At 40.4% G+C, this 15671-nt stretch overlaps 1 long non-coding RNA gene across 8 annotated transcripts in view; it reads right to left on the reverse strand.

Annotated features, from left to right (window-relative positions):
• Nucleotides 1-327: 327 nt before the first annotated feature.
• Nucleotides 328-15671, reverse strand: part of LOC105463502 (uncharacterized) — a 287881-nt gene continuing 272537 nt past the window's right edge. For 3 of the 8 annotated variants that reach the window (XR_011620896.1, XR_011620893.1, XR_011620897.1), the window contains exons 4-6: nt 7504-8229; nt 7229-7402; nt 333-1297 (exon numbers count right to left, since the gene is read on the reverse strand). This is a non-coding gene — a long non-coding RNA (uncharacterized lncRNA). Of the gene's footprint in view, nt 1298-7228; nt 7423-7503; nt 8230-15671 lie in introns of all 8 variants that reach the window. The other 5 variants (XR_011620890.1, XR_011620891.1, XR_011620894.1 and 2 more) reach the window with 4 other exon arrangements.

Consider the following 15671-nt stretch of genomic DNA (forward strand, 5'->3'; position numbering starts at 1 on the left):
AACACCCAGCAGGGCAATCATTAAATATCAAAGCTTCAAAATAATCTCCGTTGACTCTGTCTCCCACCATTCAGGGCACACTGGTGTGAGGAGTGGGCTCCCAAAGAGGAGCAGGTATGCAGGAAGCAGTGTCTTGAGGCTGTGCAGGGCTGCAGAGCCTTGGGCATGGCCCATGAAACTGTTTGGTCCTCCTAGGCCTCAGAAAGGTGGGGGCCTGCCCTGTGATGGGAGGGGCTGCCTCAAAGGTCTCTGAAATGCCTCTAAGGCTTTTTCCTTGTTAGTCTTGGATATTAGCATTTGGCTCCCTTTTAGTTATGCAAATATCTCTAACAAGTGGTTGCTCCATAGTCTGCTTGAATTCCTCCCCTGAAAAAGCTTTTTCTTTCTTTACCACAAGGCTAGGCTGCAAAATTTTCAAAATTTTATGCTCTGCTTCATGTTTAAATATAAATTCCAACTTTAAGCCATTTCTTTACTCCCATACCTGAGTATAGGTTGTTAGAAGCAACCAGTCAACTTCTTGAAAACTTTGCTACTAAGAGATTTCTTCCACCAGATCCCCTAGGTCATCACTCTCAAGTTTAAATTTCTACAGATCTCTAGGTCATAGACACAATACAGCCAAGGTCTTTGCTAAGGCATGACAAGGGTGACCTTTGTTTCAGTTCCCAGTAACTTATTCATCTCCATATGAGACCTCAGCAGCCTGGACTCAATTGTCTATATCACCTTCAGAATTTTTGTCTCAACCATTTAACCAGTCTCTGAAGTTCCAAACTTTCCCTCATCTTCCTGTCTTCTTGTGAGCCTTCCAAACTCTTGCAACTTCTGCCCAGTACCCAGTTGTAAAGTCACCTCCACAGTTTCAGGTATTTCATAGTGTCATGTAAGTATGTGTGAAGAGAGTTCACCAATAGGCTTTGTGTGAGCAGCAAGGCTGTTTATTTCACTTGTGTGCAAGTGGGTTGAGTCCAAAAACAGTCAGCAAAGGGAGATAGAGGTGGGGCACTTTTATAGGATTTGGGTAGCTAGTGGAAAATTACAGTTAAAGGTGGTTATCTCTTGTGGGCAGAGGCAGGGATCACAAGGTGCAGGATGGGGAGACCATGAGACTCATTGTCCAGGGGAAGAATGTCACAAGGTCGACTGATTCATTGAGGTGTGGCAGGAACAAATCACAATGCTGGAATGTCATCTTTTGTGGTTCTTCAGTTGCTCCAGGCCCTCTGGATGTATACGTGTAGGTCACAGGAGTTATGATGGCTTAGCTTGGGCTCAGGCCTGACATTCCTGTCTTCTTATATTAATAAGAAAAACAAAACAAAATAGTAGTGAAGTACTGGGGCAGCAAAATTTTTAGGGGTGGTATGGAGAGATAATGGGCAATGTTTCTTAGGGCTGCTTCAAGCCGGATTAGAGGTGATATGGGAACCTTGAGAGGGAGAAATTAAAGTGAAGAAAGCTTTTGGGGTAAGGGGTGATATTGTGGGGTTGTTAGAAGGAGCATTTGTCATATAGAATGATTGGTGACAGCCTGGATGCGGTTTTGTATGAATTGAGAAACTAAACGGAAGACACAAGGTCTGAATAAGAGAAGGAGAAAAACAGGTATTAAAGGACTAAGAATTGGGAGGACCCAGGACATCCAATTAGAGAGTATCCAAGGGGGTTCAGCACAATTATTTGCTTGGTTGGCGAGTTTTGGGGCTCTATCCTTGAGTTTTTTTTATTAATATGTTGTTATATACCAGGCCAGATTGATTTAGGTAAAAATAACATTCTTCATTAAAAAATATAGAGTCCTCTTTTTTTTTTTTTTTTTTTTTTTAGCAGTGAGTAAGTCAAGGCCTCGGTGATTTTGGAGCAAAGAGACATGCAAAGTCAGCAATTGTTGTTAAAAAAGGATAAGAAAGAGCTACAAGAGAGTGAGTGAGATTGACGGTGTGGTGGAGATAGCTGGGGAGAGGTAGAGGGTGGCATAAGAATGGGAACCAGAATAAGAGTGAGTATAAAAGTAAAGAATAGGACTTCATCAGGGTGAAAGTATTGGAGGATGCCCTGTCAGCAAAGATCATCTACCCACTCTATGAGGGAGTCAAGAGTGGCAGTTTGAGGTAAAACCAGGAGATATCAATTATGATGGTTTAGAGAAAAAGTGTAAACTAGCATTGTAAATAAGGGCAGGGCATTTTTGAGTAGTTGGGAATGGTGAATAGGAGTATGACTAGACAGAAGATAGTAGGGATGACAAGTTTTTAGGGTGCAATCCAAGTAGTGGGGGTGACTATGTAAAGCCCTGTTACAAAAAGTAGAGTAAGGATGAATAAACCTAATAGAATGAAGGGATGTATTAAGCTCATAAGGGTGATTACTGTTCTTCAGAAATGTGAGTGAGTTTAAGGGAAGTAGGGGTGAGTACTTGAGGCTTCCAGGAGGAAGAGGAGAGATCAGGCTGGCTGGCTGATAGATACAGCTTTATTCTGGAACAGTGATATGGAGGGGGTCACTGGAACAGGAATGGAGAGGGTCCTGCAGGCAGACAGCAGTTGGGGTACTATAGATGACTAAGTAGGGTCTGGTCCATCGAGGTTGTAGAGTTTGAGGGGTCAGATTCTTAACAAGAACTGATCGTCCAGCTAGGATGTCTTCATATGGCTGGGAATGTAGAGTAGGAAAGAGAAGATTAGCAGCCTGGTGAATTTTCTGTCTAGCCTTCTGGAGGACTGGAGGATAGTCACCTAGAGAGCTGACATCTGGGATGAGGTTGGCATTGAGCAACAAAGTGTGTCCATATAAAAGTTCAAATGGACTGTACCCTGTAGCATCTCAAGGACAGGCTCTAATTCTGAGAAAGGCAAGAGGCAAAAGTACTGTCCAGTCCTTTTTAAGTTGGCAGCTGAGCTTAGTGAGGTGTGTCTTTAAAAGACCATTAGTCCATTCTACCTTTCCTGAAAATTGAGGATGCTAAGGGGTATGAAGGTTCCACTGAATACCAAGAGCCTGAGAAACTGCTTGGGTGATTTGACTAATAAAGGCCAGTCGATTATTGGACTATATAGAGGTGGGACGGCCAAACTGAAGAATTACATCTGACAGAAGGGAAGAAATGACCATGGTGGCCTTCTTAGATGCTGTGGGAAAGGCCTCTACCCATTCAGTGAAAGTATCTACCCAGACCAAGAGGTATTTTAGTATCCTGACTCAGAGCATGTGAGTAAAGTCAATTTGCCAGTCCTGGGCAGGGGCAAATCCCCGAGCTTGATGTGTAGGGAACGGAGGGGGCCTGAACAATCCTTGAGGAGTAGTAGAATAGCAGATGGAACACTGAGAAGTCATTTCCTCAAGGATAAATTTCCATGATGGAAAGGAAATGAGAGGTTCTGAGAGATGGACTAGTAGCTTGTAACCTACATTGAAGAGGTTATGAAAGGATGACAGAATAGAATGGTCCTGTGAGACTGGAAGGAGATATTTTCCTTGGTTCAAGAAACATTTGACTTGAGTGGGGAGAGATCGATAGGTGGAAACTTCCATGGGAGAGTAAGTAGGAGTGACTGATGAGAAGGAGAAAAACTGGCCGTGAGGGAAAGAAGTAGGAATACTGGCTGCTTCTTTAGCTGTCTTATCAGCATAATTGTTGCCTTGAGCAATGGGGTCTGAGGCCCTTTGACGGCCTTTGCAGGGAAGGACTCCAGCTTCCTTTGGAAGTAAAGCAGCCTTGTGGAGAGTTTTTATTAAAGAGGCATTAATGATGGAGGACCCTTGCATAGTGAGAAAACCTCTTTAAGCCCATATAACAGCATGGTGGTGCAGGATATGGAAGGCATATTTAGAGTCAGTATAAATATTGACAAGCAGTCCTTTTGCAAGAGTGAGGGCTTGAGTTAAGGCAATGAGTTTGGCTTGCTGAGAGGTAGTGGAGTGGGGCAGAGTGGTAGCCTCAATGATAGATGTGGAAGATACTTATAGCATAGCCTGCCTTTGCTGGTAAATGGTGATTAGGCCTGGTGGAACTGCCATCAATAAACCAAGTGTGATCAGGGAGAGGAACAGGAAAGAAGAAAATATGAGGAAATGGAGTGAATGCCAGGTAGATTAGAGAGATACAGTCATAGGGATCAGGTGTGGTATCAGGAATAATGTGGGAGACTGAAGTCCAGGCCAGGAACAATGGTAATTGTGGGAGACTCAACAAAGAGTGAGTACAGCTGAAGGAGCTGGGGGCGCAGAAAGTATATGTGTCAGGTGTGAAGAAGAAAATAGATTTTGAAAGTTACGAGAACTGTAGAGTGAGTTGAGCACAGTTTGTGATTTGGGGGGCCTCTAAAAGTATTAGAGTGGCAGCAGCTGCCACACACAGACATGAGGGCCAGCCTAAAACAGTAAAGTCAAGTTGTTTGGACAAAAAGGCTACAGGGTGTGGTACTGATCCTTGTATAAGAATTCTGACTGCACAGCCCTGCACTTTGGTTGTGTGTAATGAAAAAGGTTGGGATGAGTCAGGGAGAGCTAGTGTGGGAGGAGTCTCTAGAGCTGTTTTTAAGGAACAGAAAGAGGAGTGGGGAAAGGATTTAGGATCTATGGGGTCAGGTAGTTTTCCCTTTGTGAGTTTATATAATGGTTTCCTTAGGATGGCAAAACCAGGTATCCAAAGGCAAAAGTATTCAACCATGTCTTGGAAGGAAAGGAGTTCTTGCTTTGTAGAAGGGGTTGGGGTTTGAGAGATCAGCTGGACATAACCGGCAGGAAGCACACGCATGTTTTCATGAAGAATTATGCCGAGGTAGGTAATGGATGAGGAAGACATTTGAGCTTTGGAGGGGGATACATGATATCCCTTGGAGAACATAAATGTTGAAGGAGCAGGAGGGTGTCTTGTTGAGAAGATTCAAAGGAGGGGCTACAAAGTAGAAGGTCATCAATATATTGAATAAGTTGAGAAGCAGAGGGGTGGAAAGAAAGTAAATCATGAGAAAGAGCTTGGCTGAAGTAATGAGGGCTGTCCCTGAAGCCTTGTGGCAGTGTAGCCCAGATAAGCTGCTGGGACTGATGGAAGTCAGGGTCAGTCCAGGTAAAAGCAGAGAGGCTTGGACCAGGGGTGCAGGGGAATAGTGAAAAAAGCATCTTTAAGATCAAGAATGGAATAGTGAATTGTGGAAGGGGGTATTGAAGATAGGGGGGTGTATGGGTTTGGCACTATAGGATGGATGGGAAGGACAATTTGATTAATAAGGCAAAGATCCTGAACCAACCTGTAAGACTTGTCTGGTTTCTGGACGGGTAGGATAGGGGAGTTATAAGGAGAATTTGTAGGCTTTAAGAGGCCATGTTGTAACAGATGGGTGATAACAGGCTTTAGTCCCTTAAAGCCTGTTGTGGGATGGGATACTGGTGTTGAGCAGGTAAGGGTGATTAGGTTTTAATGGGATAGTAATGGGCATGTGATTGGTTGCCAGGGAGGGAGTAGAGGTGTCCCATACTTGTGAGTTGAATTTGGCAGATATAAGAGGAGGACACAAAGGAGGCTTTGGGTTGGGGAGAAGGGCAGCAATGAGATGTGTCTGTAGTCCAGGAATAGTCAGAGAAGCAGAGAGTTTAGTTAAAATTTCTTGACCTAATAAGGGAACTGGGCAGGTGGGGATAACTGAAAAAGAGTGCATAAAAGAATGTTGTCCAAGTTGGCACCAGCATAGGGGAGTTTTAAGGGGTCTAGCAGCCTGACCGTCAATACCCGCAACAGTTATGGAGGCAAGGGAAACAGGCCCTTGAAAGGAAGGTAATGTGGAGTGGGTAGCCTCCGTATTGATTAAGAAGGGAAGGAATTACCCTCCATTGTAAAAATTACCCAAAGCATCTATGATGGTCCAGGAGGCTTCTGAGGTGATTGAGCAGTGTCAGTTTTCAGCCACTAAGCTGAGAAGACCTGGAAAGGAATCAATCCAAGAGGCTTGGGCTAGAGTTCCAGGAGCTCTGGCAGTGGCTGCCGGGCAAGTAGTCTGATTTCCAGTGGGGTCCCACACAGATGGGACATAGCTTAGGAGGAATCCTGGGCTGTGGGCATTCCTTGGCCCAGTGGCCAGATTTCCAGCACTTGAAGCAAGATCCTGGGGGAGGAGGTCCTGGAGGAATGCCTGGCCACTGTGGTTTAGGTGTTTTGAAGTGCTTGTGTGCTGTAGATGTGACTGGGGTTTCTCTCACAGCAGAGGCAAGTAATTGCAACTCAGAAATATGTTGTTGCTTGACTGCCTCTTCTCTATTATTGTACACCTTGAAGGCGAGGTTAATTAAATCCTGTTGTGGGGTTTGAGGACTGGAATCTAATTTTTGGAGCTTTTTCTAATGACAGGAGCAGATTGGGTAATAAAATACATATTGAGAATAAGACGGCCTTCTGGTCCCTCTGGGGCCAGAGCAGTAAAGCATCTAAGGATTGTTGCCAAATGGGCCATGAACTGGGCTGGGTTTTTATAGTTGATGAAAAAGATCCTAAATGCTAACTGATTTGGGAGAGGTTGGATAACGAAAAGGAGAATTCACCTTGACTATACCTTCAGCCCCAGTCACCTCTCTAAAAGGAAATTGTTGGGAGGGCTAGTCATGGAGCAAAACTATAAGCTGGACCGGGTGTGAGGAGGGGAGGTGATAGAAGGATTATAGGGCGGGGAAGTGGAGGTTGAGGAAGAATTGGGACCTGGCTCGGCCTGGCGAGGAGCAGCCTGGGGAGGAGGGGAGAGGCCAGATAGGTCCATAGAAAAGGAGGATTCAAAGGACTCAGAGCTTGGGGTGGAGACTGAAGGAACAGACAGGAGTGAAAAAAGAAAGATTTGGTATGAGTCGCATTGGGAGCAGATACTAGGGAGGGACCAATATGTAAAAGAATGCCTGGACATCAGGCACCTCAGACCAAATGGCCCATTTTACGACAAAAATTATCTAGATCTTTTAGGATGGAGAAATTAAAAATGTCGTTTTCTGGCCATTTAGAACCATTGTCGAGTTTGTACTGGGGCCAAGCGGTGTTACAGAAGAAAATAAGAGGCTTAGGTTTTAGATCAGGTGAGAGTTGAAGACGTTTTAAGTTTTTTGGAACACAGGCTAAGGGAGAAGAAAGAGGAATGGAGGGTGAAAAGCTGCCCATAGTAAAAAGGTAAATTTAGAGAAAAGAGAGGGTAGAGACATAGAGGGAGGGAGGTGGTATGTGCCACCCAGGGGAGGTGGTACTTGCCACCAAGGTGAAGGAACAAGGCGGGCATCCATGCGGTGATCAGACACATCTTGAATGTGGGTGAATAATCAGGCAGGCATCCCCGCAGTGATCAGACACCAAAGGAAGACTATCTTTTCGATTCCACAACCAGTGCTGGAGTTTTGAGTTCACAGATAAAACGCATCTCCTCTGTCTCTACAAGAAAGGGAAAGGAACTGAAATTAAGGAAGGGAGAGATTGAAGGGTGGAAGGATAGCGAGAGAGGTTGGAGGAGAGAATAAAAAGAGGCTGCTTACCCAATTTAAAATTGGTAAGATGTTCCTTGGGCTGTTCTGAGGACCCGAGGTTGTAGGTGGATCTCCTCACGAAGAGAGGGTGAGGACAGGGGACCCGTCCCCCAAAGGAGTCCCCCTGTCCCAGGTCTTCAGCACCAAACGTCATGCGAATCCATGTGAAGAGACCACCAAACAGGCTTTGTGTGAGCAATAAAGCTTTTTAATCGCCTGGTTGCAGGGAGGCTGAGTCCAAAAATGGAGTCAGCCAAGGGAGATAGGGGTGGGGCAGTTTTATAGGATTTGGGTAGGTAGTCGAAAATTACAGTTAAAGGTGGTTATCTCTTGCAGGCAGGGGCAGGGGTCACAACGTGCAGGATGGGGAGATTATGAGACTCATTGTACAGGGGAGGAATGTCACAAGGTCGATTAATTAGTTGGGGTGGGGCAGGAACAAATCACCATGGTGGAATGTCATCTTTTATGGTTCTTCAGTTGCTCCAGGCCCTCTGGATGTATACATGCAGGTCACAGGGGTTATGATGGCTTAGCTTGGGCTCAGAGACCTGACACAGCAATGTTCCACTGCTGGTACCAATTTTATGTGTTAAGCCATTCTTGCATTGCTATAAAGAAATACCTGAGACAGTAATATATAAAGAAAAGAGGTTTAATTGCCTCACAGTTCTGCAGACTTTACAGGAGGCATGGTCCTGGCATCTGCTCAACTTCTGATGAAGCCTCAGAGAGCTGTCAATAATGGTAGAAGGTGAAGAGGAAGCAGGCACATCACATGGCAAAAGCAGGAGCAATCCAGAAAGTAGAGGGGAAGTGCCATACACTTAAACAACCAGACCTTGTGAGTACTCACTGTTACAAGGACATCACCAAAACAGGAGGGATCTACCCCCATGACCCAAACATCTCCCACCAGACCCCACCTTCAACACTGGGGATTACAATTCAACAAGAGATCTCAGTGGGAAAAAATATCCAAACTATATCACTCCCTGGTAGAGCTGATACATAAAGGAAAAAGAAAAAGGAATCAAAACTTGTCACTACTGAAAACCACTCAACCTCAAAAATAAACAATAAGAGAGAAAGGAGCAAAGAATATATTAAAAAACCAGAACACAATCAATAAAATGGCAGAAGTCCTCACCTGGCAACAATAACATTGAATGTAAATGGCTTAAATTCCCCCACTTAAAAGAGACTGACTGGTTGAATGGATAAAAATACAAGGTCTCCCCCAAAAAATATGCTGTCTACAAGAAACACACCTCACCTGTAAAGACACACATAGACTGAAAAATGAAAGGATGGAAACAGATATTTGATGCAAATTGAAGCCAAAAGTGAGCAAGAATAGCTATACTTATATCAGACAAAACAGACTTCAAGTTGAAAGCAGTAAAGAGAGACAAAGAAGGACATTGTATACATAATAACAGAATCAATCCAGCAAGAGAATATAACAATTATAAATATACATGCACCAAATACTGGAGCTCTCAGATATATAAAAAAAATATTATTAGATCTACAGAGAGAGATAGACTTCAATATATTAATAATTGAGGATTCCAACACCCCATTTTCAGCATTGGACAGATCAGCTAGATGGAAAATCAACAAGGAAATATCATATTTAGACTGCACCATGGACCAAACAGACCTAACAGACATTTACAGAACATTTCACCCAACAGCTGCAGAGCAGTCAGTCTTTTCATCAGCACATGAAACATTCTCCAAGACTGACCATTATGTTAGGACATAAAAGAAGTCTTAAAAAGCTTTAAAAAGTCAAAGTCACATCAAATGTTTCATCTGACCACAAGGGAATAAAACTAAACATCAATAACAAAAGTAACATTTGAAACTATACCAATACATGAAATTAAGCAATGTTTTCCTGAATGATCAATGGGTAATGGAAGAAATTAAGAATGAAATTTAAAAATTCCTTGAAACAAAAGAAAATAGAAACACAACATACCAAAATCTATGGGACACAGGAAAAGCAGTAGTAAGAGGCAAGTTTAGAGCAAAAATGCCTATATCAAAACTAGAAAGATTTCAAATAAACAACCTACCTAACAATGGACAAAGAGACTAGGAAAGCACAACCAAACCAAACTCCAAATTAGTAGAGGAAAGAAATAGTAAAGATTAAATTAAAGATCAATTTAATATTAATATCAAAGTGACAAATGTATAGCTAATATCTTACAGAAAATCTTTCAATGTTTCCTTTAAGACCAGAACAAGACAAGGATGTCAACTCTCACCACACTTATTCAACATAGTACTGGATATTCTAGCCAGAGCAATATGTAAGAGAAATAAATAACAGAAAATACACAAAGATGAAACTAAAAAAAAACACAGATGAATGAAACAAAAAGTCAGTTTTTTGAAAAGATACACAAAATCAATAAATCACAACCTAGGTTAACTAAGAAAAAAATAGCTAAGACTCAAATAAATAAAACCAGATGAAAAAAATACAAATGATCATTAGAGACTATGATGAACAACTATATGACAATAAACTTGAAAACCTAGAGGAAGTAAATAAATTCTTGGGTGCATACAACCTACTAAGACTGAAACAAGAAGAAATAGAAAACCTGAACAGACTTATAATAAGCAATGAGATTTACTCAGTAATAAAATGTCTTCCAACAAAGAAAAGTTCAGAATTGGATGGCTTCACAGCTAAATTCTTCTGATCCTTTAAAGAAGAATTAATACCAATTTTCCAAAATATTTCAAAAAATTAAAGCAGACGGAATTCCTCCTCATTCTATAAGGTGAGCATAATCCTAATACCAAAACCAGACAAGGACACAACAACAAAAGAAAACTACAGACCGAAATCCCTAATGAACACAGATAAGAAAATCCTTAACAAAATACTATCATATTGAATCTAACAACACATCAAAAAGGTAATACATTATAGTCAAGCAGGATTTATCCCAGGAATGCAAGGATGGTTCAATATATACCAATCCACAAATGTCATATCACATCAATCCAATGAAGGCCAAAGTCATATAATCATGCAATAGATACAGAAAAGGTTTTGATAAAATTCAACATTCCTCCATCATAAGACAAAACAAAACAAAACAAAACAAAACTCTTATTAGGAATAGAAGGAAAGTACCTCAAAATAATAAAAGTCATAAATGACATACCCACAGCTAATATCTTATAGATTGAGGGAAAGCTTTCAGCCTGTCCTTTAAAAACTGGAACAAAACCAGGATGTTGACTCTCACCACTCTTTTTCAACATAATACTGGGTATTCTAGCCACAGCAATTAAGCAAGAGAAATAACTGGCTTCCAAACTGGGAAGGAGGAAGTCAAATTGTCCCTGTTTGTAGATGACATGATCTTTTATATACAGAAAGACCTAACACTTGACAAAAAAACTCTCAAAACTGATAAATAAATTTAATAAAGTTTAAGAATACAAAATTAATATACAAATATAATATTAATATACAAAAATTAGTAGTATTTTTAAACATGAACAAGTTAGCTGAAAAAGAAATCAAGAAGACAATCCTATTTATAATAGCAAAAACAGAAACAAAAAAAACTAAAAATAAATTTAGCTAAGGACTTAAAATCCTCGTCCCGTGCTCACGGATTGAAAGAAGTAATATTGTTAGAATGACAATACTATCCAAACCAATCTATAAAGTCATTAAAATCCCTACGAAAATAAAAAGGACATTCTTCACAGAAATAGAAAAAAAAAAGTCCTAAAATTTGTAAGGAACCATGAAAGACCCCAAGTAGCCAAAGAAATCCTGAGCAACAAGAACGAAGTTGGAGATATGACACTACCAGACTTCAAAATATACTGCAAAGCTGTAGTAACTAAAACAGCATAAAAGGATACATAAAACAATGGAGCAGAATAGAGAACTCAGAAGATAATCCACATATCTACAGCCAACTGATTTTTTACAAAGTCACCAAGAACATGCATTGGGGAAAGGACAGTCTCTTCAATAAATAATGCTGGGAAAACTGGATATCCATATGCAGAGAATAAAACTAGACCTGCTACCTCTAACCTTATACCAAAATTAACTCAAACTGGACCAAAGACCTAACTGTAAGACCCAAACCTATAAAATTACTAGAAGAAAACATAGGGGAAATGCTTCAGGACTTGAATTTGGGAAAGATTTTATAAACACTTCCAGAAAACATAGACAACCAAAGCAAAAATAAGCAAATGGAATTATATCAAACTAAAAAGCTTATGCAAAGCAAAAGAAACAATTCACATATTGAAAAAATAATCTACAGGATGGGACAAGATATTTTCAAACTATTCACCTGACAGGGATTAATATCCAAAATATGCAAGGAACTCAAACATCTCAATAGCAAAAAAAAAAAAAAAAACCACAAACAATGCAACTAGAAAATGTGCAAATGATCTGAACAGACATTTCTCAAAAGAACACAAACAGCTAAATAATATATGAAAAAAAGATTGTTATCACTAATTAGAAGGGAACTGCAAATCAAACCATGATGGGGTATCATCTCACCCTGACTGGGATGACCATTATCAAAAAGACAAAAAAAAAAAAAAATGTTGGCAAGGATGCAAATAAAAGGGATCCCTTATGCACTGTTGGTAAGAATGTAAACTAGCATAGTCACTATGAAAAACAGTGGGAAGGTCCCTCAAAACCTGCAGATAAAAACACCGTATGATCCAGTAATCCCACTACTGGGCATTTATCCAAAGAAAAGGAAATCATTATATTGAAGAGACATCTGCACCCTCATGTTTGTTACAGAGCTACTCACAATAGCCAAGATACGGAATCAATCTAGTTGTCCAATAAGATGAATGGATAAAGAAAATATACTATTCAGTCATAAAGAACGAAATCCTGTCATTCGCAGTAACATAAATGAAACTGGAAGACATTACGTTACATGAAATAAGCCAGGAACAGAGAGTTAAACACGACTTGTTCTTATGCGTGGAAGCTAAAAAACGTTTATTCCATTGAAGTAAAAAGTAGAACAGAAAATACTAGAGGCTGGAAAGGAAAGGGGAAGTTGGGGAAAGGGAGAGATTTGCTGAAGGATACAAAATTACAGCTAGATAGGAGGAATGAATTCCAGGGCTCTTTAGCACTGTAGGGTGACTATAGCCAACAGTAATATATAGTTTCAAATAGCTAGCAGGAGAATATTGAATGTTCCCAACCCAAGGTAATTATAAATGTTTGAGATGATGGGTATGCTCATTATCCTAATCTGATCACTATACATTGTATGTATTGAAACATCACCATGTACCCCATAAACATGTATAATTATTTTTTGTCAATTAAAATATTTTATTTTTTTATTATACTTTATGTTCTAGGGTACATGTGCACAATATGCAGGTTTGTTACATATGTATACATGTGCCATGTTGGTGTGCTACACCCATTAACTCGTCATTTACATTAGGTATATCTCCTAATGTTATCCCTCCCTCCTCCCCCAACTCCACAACAGGCCTCGGTGTGTGATGTCCCCCTTCCTGTGTCCAAGTGATCTCATTGTTCAATTCCCACCTATGAGTGAAAACATGCAGTGTTTGGTTTTCTGTTCTTGCGATAGTTTGCTGAGAATGATGGTTTCCAGCTGCATCCATGTCCCTACAAAGGACACGAACTCATCCTTTTTTATGGCTGTATAGTATTCCATGGTGTATATGTGCCACATTTTCTTAATCCAGTCTGTCATTGATGGGCATTTGGGTTGGTTCCAAGTCTTCACTATTGTGAATAGTGCCTCAATAAACATATGTGTGCATGTGTCTTTATAGCAGCATGATTTATAACCCTTTGGGTATACACCCAGTAATGGGATGGCTGGGTCAAATGGTATTTCTAATTATAGATCCTTGAGGAATCGCCACACTGTTTTCCACAATGGTTGAATGAGTTTACAGTCCCACCAACAGTGTAAAAGTGTTCCTATTTCTCCACATCCTCTCCAGTACCTGTTGTTTCTTGACTTTTTAATGATTGTCATTCTAACTGGTGTGAGATGGTATCTTATTGTGGTTTTGATTTGCATTTCTCTGATGGCTCGTGATGATGAACATTTTTTCATGTCTCTGTTGGCTGCATAAATGTCTTCTTTTGAGAAGTGTCTGTTCATATCCTTTGCCCACTTTTTAATAGGGTTGTTTGTTTTTCCTTGTAAATTTGTTTGAGTTCTTTGTAGGTTCTGGATATTAGCCCTTTGTCAGATGAGTAGATACCAGGCAAGAGAAAGAAATAAAGGGTATTCAATTAGGAAAAGAAGAAGTCACATTGTCCCCATTTGCAGATGACATGATCGTATATTTAGAAACCCCATTGTCTCAGCCCAAAATCTCCTTAAGCTGATAAGCAACTTCAGCAAAGTCTCAGGATACAAAATTAATGTGCAAAAATCACAAGCATTCTTATACACCAATAACAGACAAACAGAGAGCCAAATCATGAATGAACTCCCATTCACAATTGCTTCAAAGAGAATAAAATACCTAGGAATCCAACTTACAAGGGATGCGAAGGACCTCTTCAAGGAGAACTACAAACCACTGCTCAATGAAATAAAAGAGGACACAAACAAATGGAAGAACATTCCATGCTCATGGATAGGAAGAATCAATATCATGAAAATGGCCATACTGCCCAAGGTAATTTATTGATTCAATGCCATCCCCATGAAGCTACCAATGACTTTCTTCACAGAATTGGAAAGAACTGCTTTAAAGTTCATATGGAGCCAAAAAAGACCCTGCATTGCCAAGACAATCCTAAGTCAAAAGAACAAAGCTGGAGGCATCATGCTACCTGACTTCAAACTATACTACAAGGCTACAGTAACCAAAACAGCATGGTACTGGTACCAAAACAGATATATAGACCAATGGAACAGAACAGAGCCCTCAGAAATAATACCACACATCTACAACCATCTGATCTTTGACAAACCTGACAAAAACAAGAAATAGGGGAAGGATTCCCTATTTAGTAAATGGTGCTGGGAAAACTGGCTAGCCATAAGTAGAAAGCTGAAACTGGATCCTTTCCTTACTCCTTATACAAAAATTAATTCAAGATGGATTAGAGACTTAAATGTTAGACCTGAAACCATAAAAACCCTAGAAGAAAACCTAGGCAATACCATTCAGGACATAGGCATGGGCAAGGACTTCATGTCTAAAACACCAAAAGCAATGGCAACAAAAGCCAAAATTGACAAATAGGATCTAATTAAACTAAAGAGTTTCTGCACAGCAAAAGAAACTACCATCAGAGCGAACAGGCAACCTACAGAATGGGAGAAGATTTTTGCAATTAAAATATTTTAATGTGATATTTCAAAATACCAAAAATAGTGGGAAAATATATGAAAAACTCAAAATTTTAAATAAAGATAGTGTGGTATAATAAATAATATATATTGGCTTTTGTACCTGCATTTCTGGCACAGAGCTTCTTTATAAAGCCTTTGGAGTTTCCTGACTCATAGGCATATCCTTTGTTATTCATAATGAGCCCCTTTCAACAACACTTGAGTTTATCCTAATGAGGTAAATTTTGGTTGGCCCCTAAATAGTTTCAGTCTGGGGACTAGTCACCAGAGGAAACAACTATGTGATTACAGGGTTAGAACTTTGAGCCCTATTCCCAGACCTTCAGGGTGGAGAGAGGGCCTTAAGGTTGACTTCAATTACCAGTGGCCAGTGATTTTCAAGTATGTCTACAAAATGAAAACTTTATAAAAACCCACAAACGATGGGGTTTAGGGAGCTTCCAGATTAACGAAGGCATCGAGGCATTGAGATGCTCTGAGAAGACTTGGAAACTCTGTACCCTATAGCCCCCAAACCTTGTCCTATGTGTCTCTTCCATTTGGCTGCTCCTGGGTTGTATCCTTTATAGTAAACCAGTAATAGTAAGTAAAGAGCTCTTCTGAGTTCTCTGAATCATTCTGGTGATTTAAGAAACCTGAGGAAGGAGTCGTGGGGACCCCCAAATTGACAGTTGGTGGACAGAAGTGGGAGTAGCCTGGGTGCTCTATTTGTGACTGGCATTTAAAGTGGGGGCAGTCTTGTAGGACTGAGCCCTTCACCTATGGGGT

Source organism: Macaca nemestrina, chromosome 3 (assembly GCF_043159975.1).
Source record: "Macaca nemestrina isolate mMacNem1 chromosome 3, mMacNem.hap1, whole genome shotgun sequence".
Taxonomy (NCBI): Eukaryota; Metazoa; Chordata; class Mammalia; order Primates; family Cercopithecidae; genus Macaca; species Macaca nemestrina.